Here is a 15,301-nt window from a genome sequence, read left to right as displayed (position 1 = left end):
CACATCTGCCAGGAAAGGCTGTTGGCTCAGGTATGTGTTGGTTTCAGCCCCACTGAGACATGCATGATATAGAACAAAGTTTTAACTCAGTCAAGCTGTATTTTTTAAATCTTAACAATGTTAGAGATGTTCATCACCCCCCTCTAAAAGTTGAGACAATTATTCTGGAGTATTTGATTAGTCCTAATAACCACATGCTATTAAAAAATCATGGAAACTCATCCAATTAATTAAGCCTCCAATTACAAGGAAGGTAAGAAGAGGAAGCGGCAAGATTTTCTGAATGCTACTTAATAAGGCTTTTAGTTTGAAGAGAATTGTGTCATTTTGTTCTAACACCACAAAAACCTGCCTTGGGGGAGATTAAAGTAGGGATTCTTCAAAGAAGATAATTTTTGTTAAAGTACATAGTGAGCTCTTTATGCAGAGACTTGGCTGAGAACACTGAATTCATTCTACTTGAAACCTTTCAGAAGAAAGATGGGGTTTGAGAGGGAGAGAAAGAGGGTGAGGAATAGAGGATAGAGAGAGGATAGGAATTGAGAGGGGGAGAAGCAGAGGCAGAAATGTCCTAAATTATAAAAAATAATTTAAAGAAGAAAATGTGTAACAAACTATTAGAAATGATCCCTGAAAGTATAGTCTTTATTGTGCTAAGTGAAGTAAGACAGATGGAAAAAGACAAATACCATATAATTACACTTACATGTGAGATCTAAAAAGATACAAATGAATTTACAGAACAGAAACAGACTCACAGATTAGAAAACAAACCTATGGTTACCAAAGGGGGAGGGTCGGGAGGGAAGGGATAAATTAGGAGTTTGGGATGAACATAGACACACTATTGTCTATGAAACAGGTAAACCACAAGGACTCACTGTATAGCACAGGGAACGCTACTCAATATTCTAGTATTTCCCTAGATTCGAAGAGCCAACTTATTGGAAAAGACCTTGATGCTGGGAAAGATTGAGGGCAAGAAGAAAAGGGTAGGGGGTGGTGGAGACAGAGGATGAGATGGTTGAACGGCATCATCGACTCAACAGACATGAATTTGAGCAAACTCCAGGAGATAGTGAAGGACAAAGAAGCCTGCCCTGCTGCAGTCCAGGGGGTTGCAAAGAGTCATGACTGAGTGACTGAACAACAACAATCTGGAAAAGAATCTGGAAAAGAATGGATATATGTATATGTATAACTATGACTTCCCTGGTGGCTCAGACGGTAAAGCGTCTTCCTACAATGCAGGAGACCTGGGTTCAATCCCTGGGTCGGGAAGATCCTCTGGAGAAGGAAATGGCACCCCACTCTAGTACTCTTGCCTGGAAAATCCCATGGGCAAGAAGCCTGGTAGGCTACAGTCCATGGAGTAGCAAAGAGTTGGACATGTATAACTGAACTACCTTGCCCCACACCTGAAACTAACACATCATAAATAAACTATACTCCAATATAAAATAAAAATTGAAAGTGAAAGTGAAGTCCGACTCTGTGACCCCACGGACTGTAGCCTGCCAGGCTCCTCGGTCCATGGGATTCTCCAGGCAAGAATATTGGTGTGGGTTGCCATTTCCTTCTCCAGGGGATCTGAGTCACCAGGGACCTGCCTGCTAAATAAAAATTATAAGTAAATAAATAAATAAAACAAACAAAAAACAAATGTGTAGAAGCTGTTGTCAATCCTAAAGTCAATCCTAAAGGAAATCAGTCGTGAATATTCATTGGAAGGACTCATGCTAAAGCTGAAATTCCAATACTTTGGCCACTTAATGTGAAGAACTGACTCATTTGAAAAGACCCTGATGCTGGTACAGGTTGAAGGTGGGAGGAGAAAGGCTCAACGGAGGATGAGATGGTTGGATGGCATCACTGACTCAATGGACATGAGTTTGAGCATGCTCCAAACTTGAGTTGGTGATGGACAGGGAAGCCTGGTGTGCTGCAGTTCATGGGGTTGCAAAGAGTTGGACACGACTGAGCAACTGAACTGAACTGAACTGACAGGCTGTTGGAGTGAGGAATGGGGCAGAATGGTGAATTTTAGAGAGCCAAACTCTGGTTAAAGATCTCTGGTTCTGCTGGTTGACCTTGAGCAGTTCTCCATTCTGAGTTCTGCTTTAGAAACATCCTGGTATTAAATTCCCGCAGCCTCCCACTCTAACACTTTCTCCCTCCCTCCTTCAAATTGGGTTTTGTGGCCATCCTGATAAAATCAATACCTTAGATTTGTAAGCAATTTTCATTTCAAACTGGTTCACTCATATTCGCTCTCATTTGATCCCCAAAAACCCCAAGAAATTGACAGAGCAGGAATTATAGACCCAGTTTACAGATTAGGAACTGGAGGTTTATAGATCTTAAGCATCTTATCCAAGGCTCCAGTCATTAGATTTCAGAAGTAGCTCTTGTAGTCAATGGCCTTCTACCAGAAGGTGCAAAAGTTCTTGGGCTCAGGAGTGAATTCATACCCCGAAAATTGGATCATGTATGGCTTCTCTCTCCAAATCTCCCCTGTTGTAACTAAATTGTGTTACCTGGCTGTTGAGACTTAACTCAGAAGGTCGAAGGAGTCTTCAAAGTTGGGAAGCATGACTACCATGGTGTCCAGTGGCTGAGATTCCACCTTTCCAATGCAGGGAGCCCAGGTTCAACCCTTCATCAGGGAACTAGATCCTGCATGCTGAAGCTTAAGATTCCACATGTCACAACAAAGATCAAAGGTCATGCATGCTGCAATAAGACCCAGCACAGCCAAATAAATAAATAATTTTTTTAAAAAGATTGGGAAGCAAAAAAATGACACAGCAACTCCAGCAGGTGGCCATAGCAGCAGAATGGGGTATTTGCAAGGTCACTCTGAGTCAGTCTGACAGTTTAGGACCTGAGTTTCTCTGAAGAGCCAGGGATGGCAGAGATTGGGTCTTGTTCTAACTGGGAGAGGACCTTGGAGCCCATGGTGGCTATAAGAGTTTGCTCAGGCTGCCATAACAAACTACCACACAGAGGGGATCTTCAAACAACAGAAATTCTTTCTTTCATGCTTTTGGACCCAGAAGTCCAAGATCAAGGTGTTGGCAGAGTCAGACACCATCTGAAAGGTCTAGGGACAAAGTCTACATTGCCTCTTTCCAGCTTTTGTGGCTTCGAACAGTGTTTGTTGTTCTTTGGCTGGCAGCTGTACCAATCCCACCTCTGCCTCTGTCCTCACTTCTTGCCTCTGCTTCTATTTCTGTATCCAGATGACACCAGTCTTTGGATTGGGGCCCACCCCAATTGGGTGTGACCTCATCTTTAATTGATTACATCTGCAAAGACCTCATTTGCAAATAAAATCTTATTTACAAGCTCTGGAGGTTTGTGCTTCAGCATATCTTTCTGGGGAATACAATTGAACCCAGAACACTGGATGGCTTCTACTCCACCACTTTCCAGAGCTTCGTAGACAATTATCAGGATGGCTTGCCACAGTGGACACATTTCCGAAGTTCTGACTTTGAAAAAGATAATCTTAAGCAACTTCAGAGAAAAATCTTTACTTGCAGTTATGCAAAAAAAATTTCAACAAGTTCTGGACAATTTCCCCCAGCACTGAATTACTTAAAGAAAACTGAAGCCCCTCCACTGGATACCCTCTAGATGGGACAAATACTTAAAGCTAAAAGACATTTTTAAGGCTCTCTGAATAAAGTACTATTTGTTAATGGAGGTTGTGAGGCTGCTTTCTCTCTCTGCATTTAAGATGCTCATTAGATGCAGAAGGAAAGCAGTTTCAGTCTGATCCACTTGAATACTTGTCCTAATACTTGCTGAAAAGACGTGAACTTACTGTCTTCTGGTCCCATGCAACGAAGTGCATTTTTCCAGAAATTTTAAGAAGACTTTTTGCTTTTCTTACCAATGGTATGGAGTATTGGCAAACAAATAAAGCAGTATAAAAATTATAGAGAAGCTTTCTGTTCTAATTTTGGCATCTATCACAATTGGTTGTGCCACTGGAGAAGCAGTTTTACCTTTTGCCCGTCTGAACCAGGAAGTATGGTGCTGTGTCATTGACGATATGTCTGCTTCATCCCCTTTCCTGATTCTTTGTATTTCTTTCCCCAACTTGAGAAAGAATGTGTGTGTGCATGCTAAGTCACTTCAGTCCTGTCCGACTGTTTGTGATCCTATGGACTGTAGCCTGCCAGGATCCTCTGTCCATGGGGATTCTCCAGGCAAGAACACTGGAGTGGGTTGCCATTGCCTTCTCTGGAAAATAAAGCAGACTCAAAATGAACTCCACTGATCAATCTCCTTTTAAAATCATGCTATCCCCTCCTATCAGACGTCTGTGGGTAAGACCTCTGATTCATGTTTCTGTCATGTCTTCCCTGAAGCTCCCAGTTCCTGTCTGAGAACGCTCGTGCATCAGGAAAAGCTCATTCCAAGTGATTCCAGATCTGGAGATGGACCATTGCACTAAGCCAGTCAATACTTTCCATGCCTCTGGCCACAGTGATTGGTTCAGGCATAGGCAGTCAGCATGCACTGATCCAACCAAAGTGAATCTCAAGATTTTGATTGATAATGCCAAGGCAAAAGCACTATTTACAATAACCATGACATGGCAGCAACCCAAGTGCCAATCAACAGATAGCTGGCTTAAGAAGATATGGTACATATATACAGTGGAAAATTACTCAGCCATAAAAAGAAATATTGCCATAAGAAATATTGCCATTTGCAACAACATGGATGGATCTAGAGACTATAATGCTTAGTGAAATAAGTCAGAGAAAGATAAATACTATATCACTTAACATGGACTCTAAAAAATAATTTTAATACAAATGAATCTATATACAAAACAGAAACAGACTCACAGGCATATGACACAAACTTAAGGTTACTAAAGGGGAAAGGGAGGGAGGAAGGGCCAAATTCAGAGTAAGGAATTAACAGATGCAAACTGAAAGTGAAAGTGTTAGTCACTTAGTGGTGTCTGATCCTTTGTGACCCCATGGGCTGTAGCCTGCTAGGTTCCTCTGTCTGTGGGATTCTCCAGGCAAGAATGCTGGAGTGGGTTGCCATTCCCTACTCCAAGGAATCTTCCTGACTCAGAGACTAAACCCTGGTCTCCCACATTGCAAGCAGATTCTTTATCATCTGAGCTATCAGGGAAGCCCAGAGATACAAACTATTATACATAAAGTAGATAAGTATCAAGGATCAATTGTATAGCTCAGGAAATTATACCAGTATCTTCTAATAAGGTATAATGGAATATAATCTGCCAAAAAAAAAAAAAAAAACCACTGTGTTCTGTACCTGAAACTACCCCTGTCTTCCTTAAACAAGAGTGAGGAAGTTTGTTGCTTTGGAAGTTTCTGGAAGCCACCTTGTGTCTATAATCGGTGCTGGCCTTTGGATGAAGTCAACGCTACAGATACAGTAGAGACATAGTAGTCCTTGATAATGTTGCTGAATTGCTAGAACTCACCCTTCTTTTAGACCATTTAGTAACATGGCTCAAAAAACTCCCCTTATGATTTAAGACCATTGAGATGGGTTTTATATTACTTACAACTGAAAGGTGTTTTTTTCCCCCCTCTCTTGTGTCTTTTTGTCAGCCTTTTCCATGCACACCAAAGTTAATCTGATAATATACTTGAGGCAGGATTAATTTGAGGTGTTTGTGGAATATTCAGTTCAGTTCAGTCGCTCAGTCATGTCCGACTCTTTGTGACCCCATGAACCGCAGCATGCCAGGCCTCCCTGTCCATCAACAACTCCCAGAGTCCACCCAAACCCATGTCCATTGAGTCAGTGACGCCATCCAACCATCTCATCCTCTGTCTTCCCCTTCTCCTCCTGCCTTCAGTCTTTCCCAGCATCAGGGTCTTTCCCAATGAGTCAGTTCTTCACATCAGGTGGCCAAACTATTGGAGTTTCAGCTTCAACATCAGTCCTTCCAATGAACACCCAGGACTGATCTCCTTTAGGATGGACTGGTTGGATCTCCTTGCAGTCCAAGGGACTCTCAAGAGTCTTCTCCAACTATTCAGGTGGCAATAACTAGAACAGCATGTCCAACAGAGCTTTCTTCGGGGAATTCCCTGGTGGCCCAATGGTTTGGACTCTGTGCTTTCACTGCCAAGGGCCCGGGTTCAATCTGTGGTTGGGGAGCTAAGACCCCACAAGCCACAGGGCTGGACAAAAAAAAAAAAACTTTCTGCAATGATGGCAGTGTTCTATAGCTGCACTGTCCAACATGAAAGCCACACACAGCTATCAAGCCCTTAAAATGTGGTTTGTGTGACCATCTACAATAGCCAAGACACGGAAACAACCCAAATGGCCATCAATAGATAAATGCACAAAGAAGATGTTGTATATGTATATATAATGAAATACTATTCAGCCGTTACAAAAAGAATGAAGTGATGCCATTTGCAGCAACATGGATACACCTGGAGATTACTATACTAACTGAAGTAAGCCAGACAAAGACAATATCATATGATATTATTTATCTGTGGAGTCTTAAAAATTGCCACAAATGAGCTTATTTACAAAGCAGAAATAGACTCACAGACATAGAAAACAAACTTATGGTTACCAAATGGGCAGAGGGGGCAGAGAGGAATAAATTAGGAGTTTGGGATTAACAGATACATGTCATTATGTATAAAGTAGATAAACAACAAGGACCTACAGAATATCACAGGGAACTATATACAATATCTTGTAATAACCCATAATGGGAAAGAATCTGAAAAAGAGTAGACATATATATATGTGTATATATATATTTATGTATAACTGAAGCTTCTTGCTGTACACTTGAAACTAAGACAGCATTGTAAATCACCTATACTTCAATTTTTTAAATGTGGTTTATGGGAATGAAAATCCAACTGTTAAATTTTATTTTATTTTGAGATTTTTAATTTAAAAGGCCACATGTTACTAGCAGCAACTATATTAAACAGCACAGATGTAGAAAGAATTTGAAAACATGGAGCTAAGACATATAATGGGTGAAGACAGAAAGTTGAGAGTCTCAAAGCTGCTCGGAATGTGTAGGATGAGAGGAGCGTGAAGGACAGCCCCTGGGACATTAATATTCAAACACAAGTGGTGATAAGGAGCCAGCAAAGGATACTGAGAACACAGGGATGAGCAACAGGAGGAAAAGCACAAGCTGCAGGTATGAACGCTGAGAAAGGCCTATTTCAGGGAGTCAATATCAGTGCCACATAAAGCAAGGGATAAAATATGATAAGTGTCCATTGGCCTCAATGAAAAGTAGTTGTGTGATAGGAGGGGAAGCCAGATGGTTGGAGACATCAGAGCTGAAACACCTTCGGTCATGGTTATTAATGACCATAAAGAAGAACTCAGACCCTGGAATGTCCAGAAGACATCAGCCAAGTAAGGACTAAATTCATACTTTCCTGGGTCTTCACCTTATTTGCCTTGATCTGTTTCTAAGGGACATGGCAACATTTTCCCCCAACTGGCCCTTAATTAATAGGTATTTTGCCAAATCAAATATGGCTCCCTAAAAGACATGGTGATATCATACCCCATACTTATAATCTCTCATTCCAATTTCTAGATTGTCAGCTTAAACCATCAAGCGATTCATTCCAAATCACCATTTTCTCTTTTCTTCCTCTGATATATATTTATTTATTTGGGACTTCTATTTTTAGCCTGTCTGAAGGGGAAAAAAATAATAGGAATTCACAGGATTTATTGCACAAATTACTTCCCTGGCTCCCTCCAACCTCCATCAAGGCTTCTGACAGTGGCATTGTATTTCTTATTTATTAGATTTTTAAGTGCTCTGTTAGGTATTTTACAAGCTTTCCTTAATGTCGCTGCAACCCCAGTGCACAACAGCCACTGAAAATTGATCACAGGTCATATCTGGCCCATCTTTAAATTTAAATCACATGTAGCCTTCTTCATCTTCACACTGGCTTCCAAGGGAGATTGTTGCAAACCTTACATAAAAACCAAGGAGATTATTTTCCAAGTTATTTAAAATAAATACACAGAGCATCATTTATCCTTAATACTAATGGTCTAAGTGAAATAACAAATATTCCCCTCAAGTGTGGCTGGATAGAGAAGGAACGAATGAATGACGTCTATGGAATCCAAAGCCAGCTAGGTCTGCAAAGTCATTGCAAAGCAGACATTTTGGAGCAAGTTCACAATGAATGTGGATTAAAACAGATATTCTCTGAGCAAAGAAAGCATGCTGGAAAGAGGTGCTATACTGGGAGTTGAGAAACAGGAATTCTAGGAGTGGCTCTGTCACTAATGACTTATGTGGCTTTGGGCAACTGGCTCCCATCTCCAGGTGCTCACTGTAAAAGAGACGGCCTGACTGATTGATCACTAATATTCCTTCCAGTTCTTGTGTGTATTAGCCACTTAGTCATGTCAGACTCTTTGCAACAATATGGACTGTAGTCCACCAGACTCCTCTATTCATAGGATTCTCCAGGCAAGAATACTGGAGTGGATTGCCATCCCAGTGGACTCCTCCTTGGAGTCTTCCCAACCCAGGGATTGAACCCACATCTCTTACATCTCCTGCATTGGCAGGCAGGTTCTTAACCATTAGCGCCACCTGGGAAGCCCATTCCAGTTCTAACTTCTTTTAATCCCAAATCACAGGATGGAATTCCAAAGAGCCAAAGTTACATTGATGGTAACTTGCTATAGACAGATGCCAACAACAATCAGATTTAGAGAGGGAGGAAGCTGTTTTCACAAGTTTGGGTCCAGCTTGTTTCCATCATTAGGACAAAGATCATATCTATACTTCTTTTTAAACCACTCATTTTTCTCCCCAGCATTCCTTCCCTCTACTCAGCACAATATAGGATAAAGCAGAGGTTCCATAGATACTGATTGATTGATCCAAACACATCCAGGTTGGCCTTCTCCACTTCAGTGAGTCATCATTTTATTTACTCATCCATTAATCTATTTATTTATTCAACCAGTCATCCGTTCTTCTAACCATTCATCCATCTATCCTTGTATTTATCCAGTAAATATTTACTGAGTACCCTGTATGTGCCCAGGTACTAAGTACTAAGGTACTAAGTACTGAGGTAGTGACAGCCGCCACTTGGATGTGAATAACTGTGGATGGAATTCACATGCTTGTCCTGGGAAGTAAGTGAACTGTGCCACTGGGGAGCTCTCCCCAAAGGGCTCCTGTCACAACACCTCCTTTCTATGGGAAAAGTGTAACACTGATGTGGGTTCCCATCCCCCACAGAGGTAGTGTACAGAACCAGGGATGGTTAGTTTGAGCAAGAGAAAACCTCCAATCCTTAACTTCTCTCTACATGACACAAGCAATCCAAGCAAGTCCCTCCTCTAGAAGTATCAGCTTACCCTATCATGGCATCCGGTTCCATCACTTCATGGCAAATAGATAGGGAAACAATGGAAACAGTGGCAGACTTTATTTTGGGGGCTCCAAAATCACTGCAGACGGTGACTGCAGCCATGAAATTAAAAGACGCTTACTTCTTGGAAGAAAAGCTATGACCAACCTAGACAGCATATTGAAAAGCAGAGACATTACTTTTCCAACAAAGGTCCATCCAATCAAAGCTATGGTTTTTCCAGTAGTCATGAATGGATGTGAGAGTTGAACTATAAAGAAAGCTGAGTGCCAAAGAATTGATGCTTTTGAACTGTGGTGTTGGAGAAGACTCTTGGGAGTCCCTTGGACTGCAAGGAGATCAAACCAGTCAGTCCTAAAATAAATAAATCCTGTATATTCATTGGAAGGACTAATGCTGAAGCTGAAACTCCAATACTTTGGCCACCTGATGTGAAGAACTGACTCCTTGGAAAAGACCCTGATGCTGGGAAAGATTGAGGGCAGGAGAAGAAGGGGACGACAGAGGATGAGATGGTTGGATGGCATAACTGACTCAATAGACCTGAGTTTGGGCAAACTCCAGGAGTTGGTGATGGACAGGAAAGCCTGGTGTGCTGCAGTTCATGGGGTCACAAAGAGTCAGACATGACTGAGTGACTAAACTGAACTCTATGAGAAAACTGGCAAGCAGAGCAATCAGAAAATGGAACGGGCTGCCTAAGAGAGTAATGAGTTCTCTGGCATGGGAAGTGATTGCATGGGGGTTAGATAATCAACATTTGCTGGGAATGTCACAAAGGTAGGCCAAGTGTGGAAAGAGGGGCTAGACAAGATGACCTCCAAAGTTCCTTCTCACCCTGAACTTCCAGAATTCCAGGAGCAAGACCGTACTGTTTGTGTCCAATTCAGCAGCCGGCCAATTCATTTAGTGCTTGCCATCCTCCCCTTTCCCCAAACCCCCTAATTCTCCTGGAGATAAGTTGGCAGGGAATACAATAGCCTCGCCACCAGAACAATTGGTTTGCATCTATGAAAACAGTTTAGCAGCAGGAATCCTTCAAGATATCAAATTCTCACATAGGAAAAACAGAAAGGAAGAGATCCATGCAGAAGAAATCAGATGAGTATCAACCCCAATTCTTTTTTTTTTTTCCAAAAAATATTTATTTTTTATTTTTTGGCTGCATCGGGTCTCAGTTGCAGCCAGTGGGCTTCTCTCTAGTTGTGGCATGCAGCCTTAGTTGCTCCAAGACATGTGGGATCTTAGTTCCCCAACTGGGGATTGAACTCATGTCCCCTGCATTGGAAGGCAGATTCTCAATCACAAGACCACGAGGGATGTCCCAACCCCAACTCTTAAAACCAAGTTTGTACCTGAATTCACAGTGTCAGGCAGAAATTCTCCAGCAGTCTTGGGTCACCAGGAGGTAGGAAATATCCCCAGCCTGCATTTCTATAGCTTAGTACTTGAAGTCAGTTGGGTTTGCTAGCAACACACCCGTCAGCTCTGCTTTCCCTGACAGCTTAGCTACCCTTTTAGAACAAGAATCTGAGCTTCTCTTTTTTTCCATATTAAAAATTAGAGCAGTCAATAGAACAAAGAAAAGAGTTCTGAGATTTTTTTCCCCCCCTAAAGAAGCTCATTTAACCCTGCAAACACAGGAAACAAAGGCCAGGCAAGCAGCCTTGATCAACTGCCGGCTGGTGGTGAGACTGAACCCAGTTTCCCTGGTCCTTTCTTCTGCATTCCCCAGCACCAGAAATCTACGTGCATCCTGTCCCTCCATTTCTCAGTAGGAGGAGCAGATGAATGTGGCTGTCTGGAGAGCAGGGTTTATTGGAGAAATAAATCTCTTTGGCTAAATATGAACCACACAGAAGAAACAAAGGAACTGCTCTTTAACGACCAAGGTTTAAATGAAGCCCAGCACCCTAAGGCAGAAGCCCAATTAAGAAGAGATGGGAAATTAACGTCCAAGAGACCACTTAAAGTTACATAAAAATTTACCAAGCACCAAGGATATACCAGAAAGTATGTTAGTTGCTGGGGTTTCAAAGAGAAAGAAGACAGTCCTCCTGTCACCTGGGGCTGACAGGGAGCAGGAGCATTGCCAGGTGGGGTTGAAGGATGAGGACACAGCAGGATGGAAAGTGCTATAAGCAGGTATGACTTTGCACTGCAGCCACAAGGACTTATCAGGAGGCAATCAGGGAAGGCTTCCAGAGGAGGTGCTGCTGGGTCTTGTCTTAAAAGGTGTGTAGGAGTTTGCACGGAGAAGGCAATGGCAACCCACTCCATTACTCTTGCCTGAAAAATCCCATAGACGGAGGAGCCTGGTAGGCTGCAGTCCATGGGGTCGCTAGAGTCGGACACGACTGAGTGACTTCACTTTCACATTTCACTTTCATGCTCTGGAGAAGGAAATGGCAACCCACTCCAGTGTTATTGACTGGAGAATCCCAGGAACGGGGGAGCCTAGTGGGCTGCCGTCTGTGGGGTCGCACAGAGTCGGACACGACTGAAGCGACTTAGCAGCAGTAGCAGCAGCAGGAGTTTGCAAGGGGGAAAGGAGGGACCATTCTTCCAGACAGAAGGACGAACATGTGTAGAGGAATGTGGAAAGGGTAGGACCCACACTTGCAAGGAACAATGACAAGATCACTGTGAGTCCTGTTGTGACAAACAAGGCTGGATAATTAGACCAGAGCCTAGCCGTGAAAGATGCTAGTGCCGCAAAGACAACTGAACTTTATTCTGTAGGTCAGGATGCCCCAAATTTAGACAAAAAGCTGGAATCACCCAGGGAGCTCATATGAGTGATAAAGTATGGATTCCAGGGCCGCATCCCCAGAAACTGTGATTCTGCGAGTCCAAGAGGCAACCTGGGAATCTGCATGTTGATAAGCAGTGAGCATGCTTGAAGAATCTCTCTGTAGGAGCCCAGGAACTGCGGTGGGGTTTCAAGGAAGAGGCAGGGCATTGTGTTTGAGAATTCTCAGCTGGAATCTCAGAGAAAATGACCTGGAGGAGGAGGCAGTGGAGAGAGATTATCACAGAGGGACAGGAAACGCAGAGCAGGTGCCCCGAGGGAAACTGCAGGGCTATCTCTGGCTTGATGCCAAAGAGGCCTCTCTTGGTGGGCTTTCTGTGTCACCTGGAGCAGTGAGGTCGATCCGGGCCAGGGAGAGAGGTTGGGGCAAGATCTGCGGCACTCCGGGGCGAGTGGCCGTCCCAGGAGAGCCAGACTTCATTTCTGTGCCGTGCGGCTAATGAAGCCTGAGGCCCCAGGGCTGGGGAGGGGCTGGCACCCAGGCTGGGAGCAAAGCTGGAGCACAAACAAGTGTCAGGGCGGCAGGGTGGCCTGCCCCAGGGTGCAGGCTGCACGCACACCCCGCCCTGCCCAGTGTCGTTGCCGGTGACGACCTTGTCCCCAGGATTCTGTTCCAGCCGAGCCTCCGGGTGACTCGGCTTCCTGGGCTGTTGCCAGCTGCTTGGTACAGGTAGCCGGGCTCGGGGGAGCTGTGCTTTCAGCCATGCCCTCACCCACAGAAGCCCAGAGACCTCAGCCATGACCGATTCTATCATCTAACGTGATGAGTAGTGACCAACACAGATGCCAGCACCTCACCGGGTGAGAGGCAGAAGAAATGACAAGAGCAAAGAAGTTCTCTTCTCTCTGAGGGAGCACCACTGCAACCAGATCACCTGGGATGTCAGGGTGCCTGTGTCCTGGGGCTGAAGAAATGCAAAATCCCCAGAGAGCCGCACTGACCAGCCGGGCACAAGTCGGTACCCACGTGGTGCCTTTGAGCAGAATTTCTCAACCCCTATATTAGAGGCACCATTTAGAAATATTTAACATTCACTTTACAATCTTTAAGTGAAATTCATAGATAATATAACTACCCAACTCATAATTTTAAGAAAATATATGACGCCCTGGGATGGGAAAAAAAAAAAAGTAAAAGGGATGGAAGGAAAGTAAGTTAGGACAATATATTTCACAGACTTCTCTTGGTGAAGTGGGCAGTAAAGAATCTGCCTGCAATGCAGGAGATTCGGGTTCCATCTCTGGGTTTGGAATATTCCCTGGAGGAGGAAATGGCGACCCACTCCAGTATTCTTGCCTGGCAAATCCCATGGGTAGGGAAGACCAGTGGGCTACAGTCCATGGGGTTGTTGGACACGATGGAGTAACTAACAGTTTCGCTTTTCATTTCACAGTTAAGCTAGGAGACAGCTTGAGGAGACACCTGTATCTCTAGCTGAAATGGACGAGGCAGCCACACACGCAAGCTGGTACAAGCATGTCTTACCAATGACTCAAGCGCCATGCACAGCACTGCATTAGAGGACTGTTTGCTGAACGTGTTGTTAAAAATGTGAGTTTTCTAAAATGATGAATAATTTTTGATATAGTTCCAAACAAAACAAGGCACAATCTTCCCTTGATTTGCTGGCAGTGCCTTCCTGTAAAAAGTATACATTTAAACTTTGCAAAACAAAATCCTTTTTGTTTACACGTAAAATAGAATTAGGTGCTAGGTTCGGATGATTATGGTTGTTTTTTTCACCTACATGAACACACAGAGGATATTTGAAAGTCGTGAGTGACAGAGGACCATTCTTGGTGTGGACATGTCCCCCAAAAGCAGGACAGCTCCTGGCTCCTGCCCTCAAACGGTCCTGAGGTCTTCCATCTATGGTCACAACCCAAAGCGTGAAGCTGTAGACTTAAAAAAAGTTCCCATTTGCAGGGCAGCAATGAAGACGTAGATGTAGAACAGACTGTGGACACAGGGCAGGAAGGAGAGGGTGGGACGAATGGAGAGAGCAACATGAAAACAAAGACGTTACCGTGTGTAAAGTAGATAGCCAGTGGGAATTTGCTATATGACTCAGGGAGCTCAAACTGCGGCCCTATGACAACCTAGAGGGCTGGGAGATGGGAGGGAGGGGACATACGTGTACCTATGACTGATTCATGTTGATGTATGGCAGAAACCAATCCAATAATGTAGAGCAATTGCCCTTCAATTAAAAATAAATAAATTTTTTAAATGCTCCCTGGGGGGTGCTTCTGTCCCTCCCAGGACCACCCCTTTGGAGATGACCAAGCACTTTCTTGAACAGTAACTAATTTGAGCCTCCCAGGTGAGGGAGGCAGAGCAGATGGGGAAACTGAGGCCCAAGGGAGGATGTCACACCTAGGTTCATGGGGAGTTAGCAACAGAGAACAGACCCTGAATTCCTGAAATGTGGATGGAGTTGGGGACTGAACTGTGTCCCTACAAATCCATATGTTGAAGTCCTAATTCCTAGTAGCTCAGAATGCAAATGTATATGGAAAGAGGGTCTTTAGAGAGGTAATTAGGTTAAAATGAAGTCATTAGCATGGACCCTAATCCGATATGACTGGTGTTCTCATAAGAAACGATTAGGACACAGGCCTAGAAGGGAGACCGCGTGAGCACACAAGGAGAAGGCAGCCATCCATAAGCCAAGAGGACAGACCTCAGGAACAACAAATCCTGTCAATAACAGGATGTTGGACTTCTAGCCTGCAGGACTGTGAGCTAATACATTTCAGTTTAAGCCACTCAGTCTGTGGTTCTCTGTTATGGTGGCCCTAGCTGACTAATACAGGTGGGATTTGAAGATCACCTAGCCTGCCTGCCTGCCTTCTGTGTAAGTGGTCTGTGGATTATCAGAAGCCAGTCTGATGGGTTCCCACCTACCACAGGGCTGAAAGTATAGACGCTGCATTTAACTCTATAAGCCAGATGAAGTCATTCACCCAGAGGGTCTCCCACCAGCGGGTCAACAGGGAACAACCTCTAATTTAACGCAAATGTTGGCGAGACCCGTATAGTCCAGATGAGACCAAATCAGGTCAA

This window comes from Bos mutus, chromosome 21 (assembly GCF_027580195.1).
Source record: "Bos mutus isolate GX-2022 chromosome 21, NWIPB_WYAK_1.1, whole genome shotgun sequence".
In the NCBI taxonomy this organism is placed as follows: Eukaryota; Metazoa; Chordata; class Mammalia; order Artiodactyla; family Bovidae; genus Bos; species Bos mutus.
Note: the sequence above shows the minus strand (reverse complement) of the source record.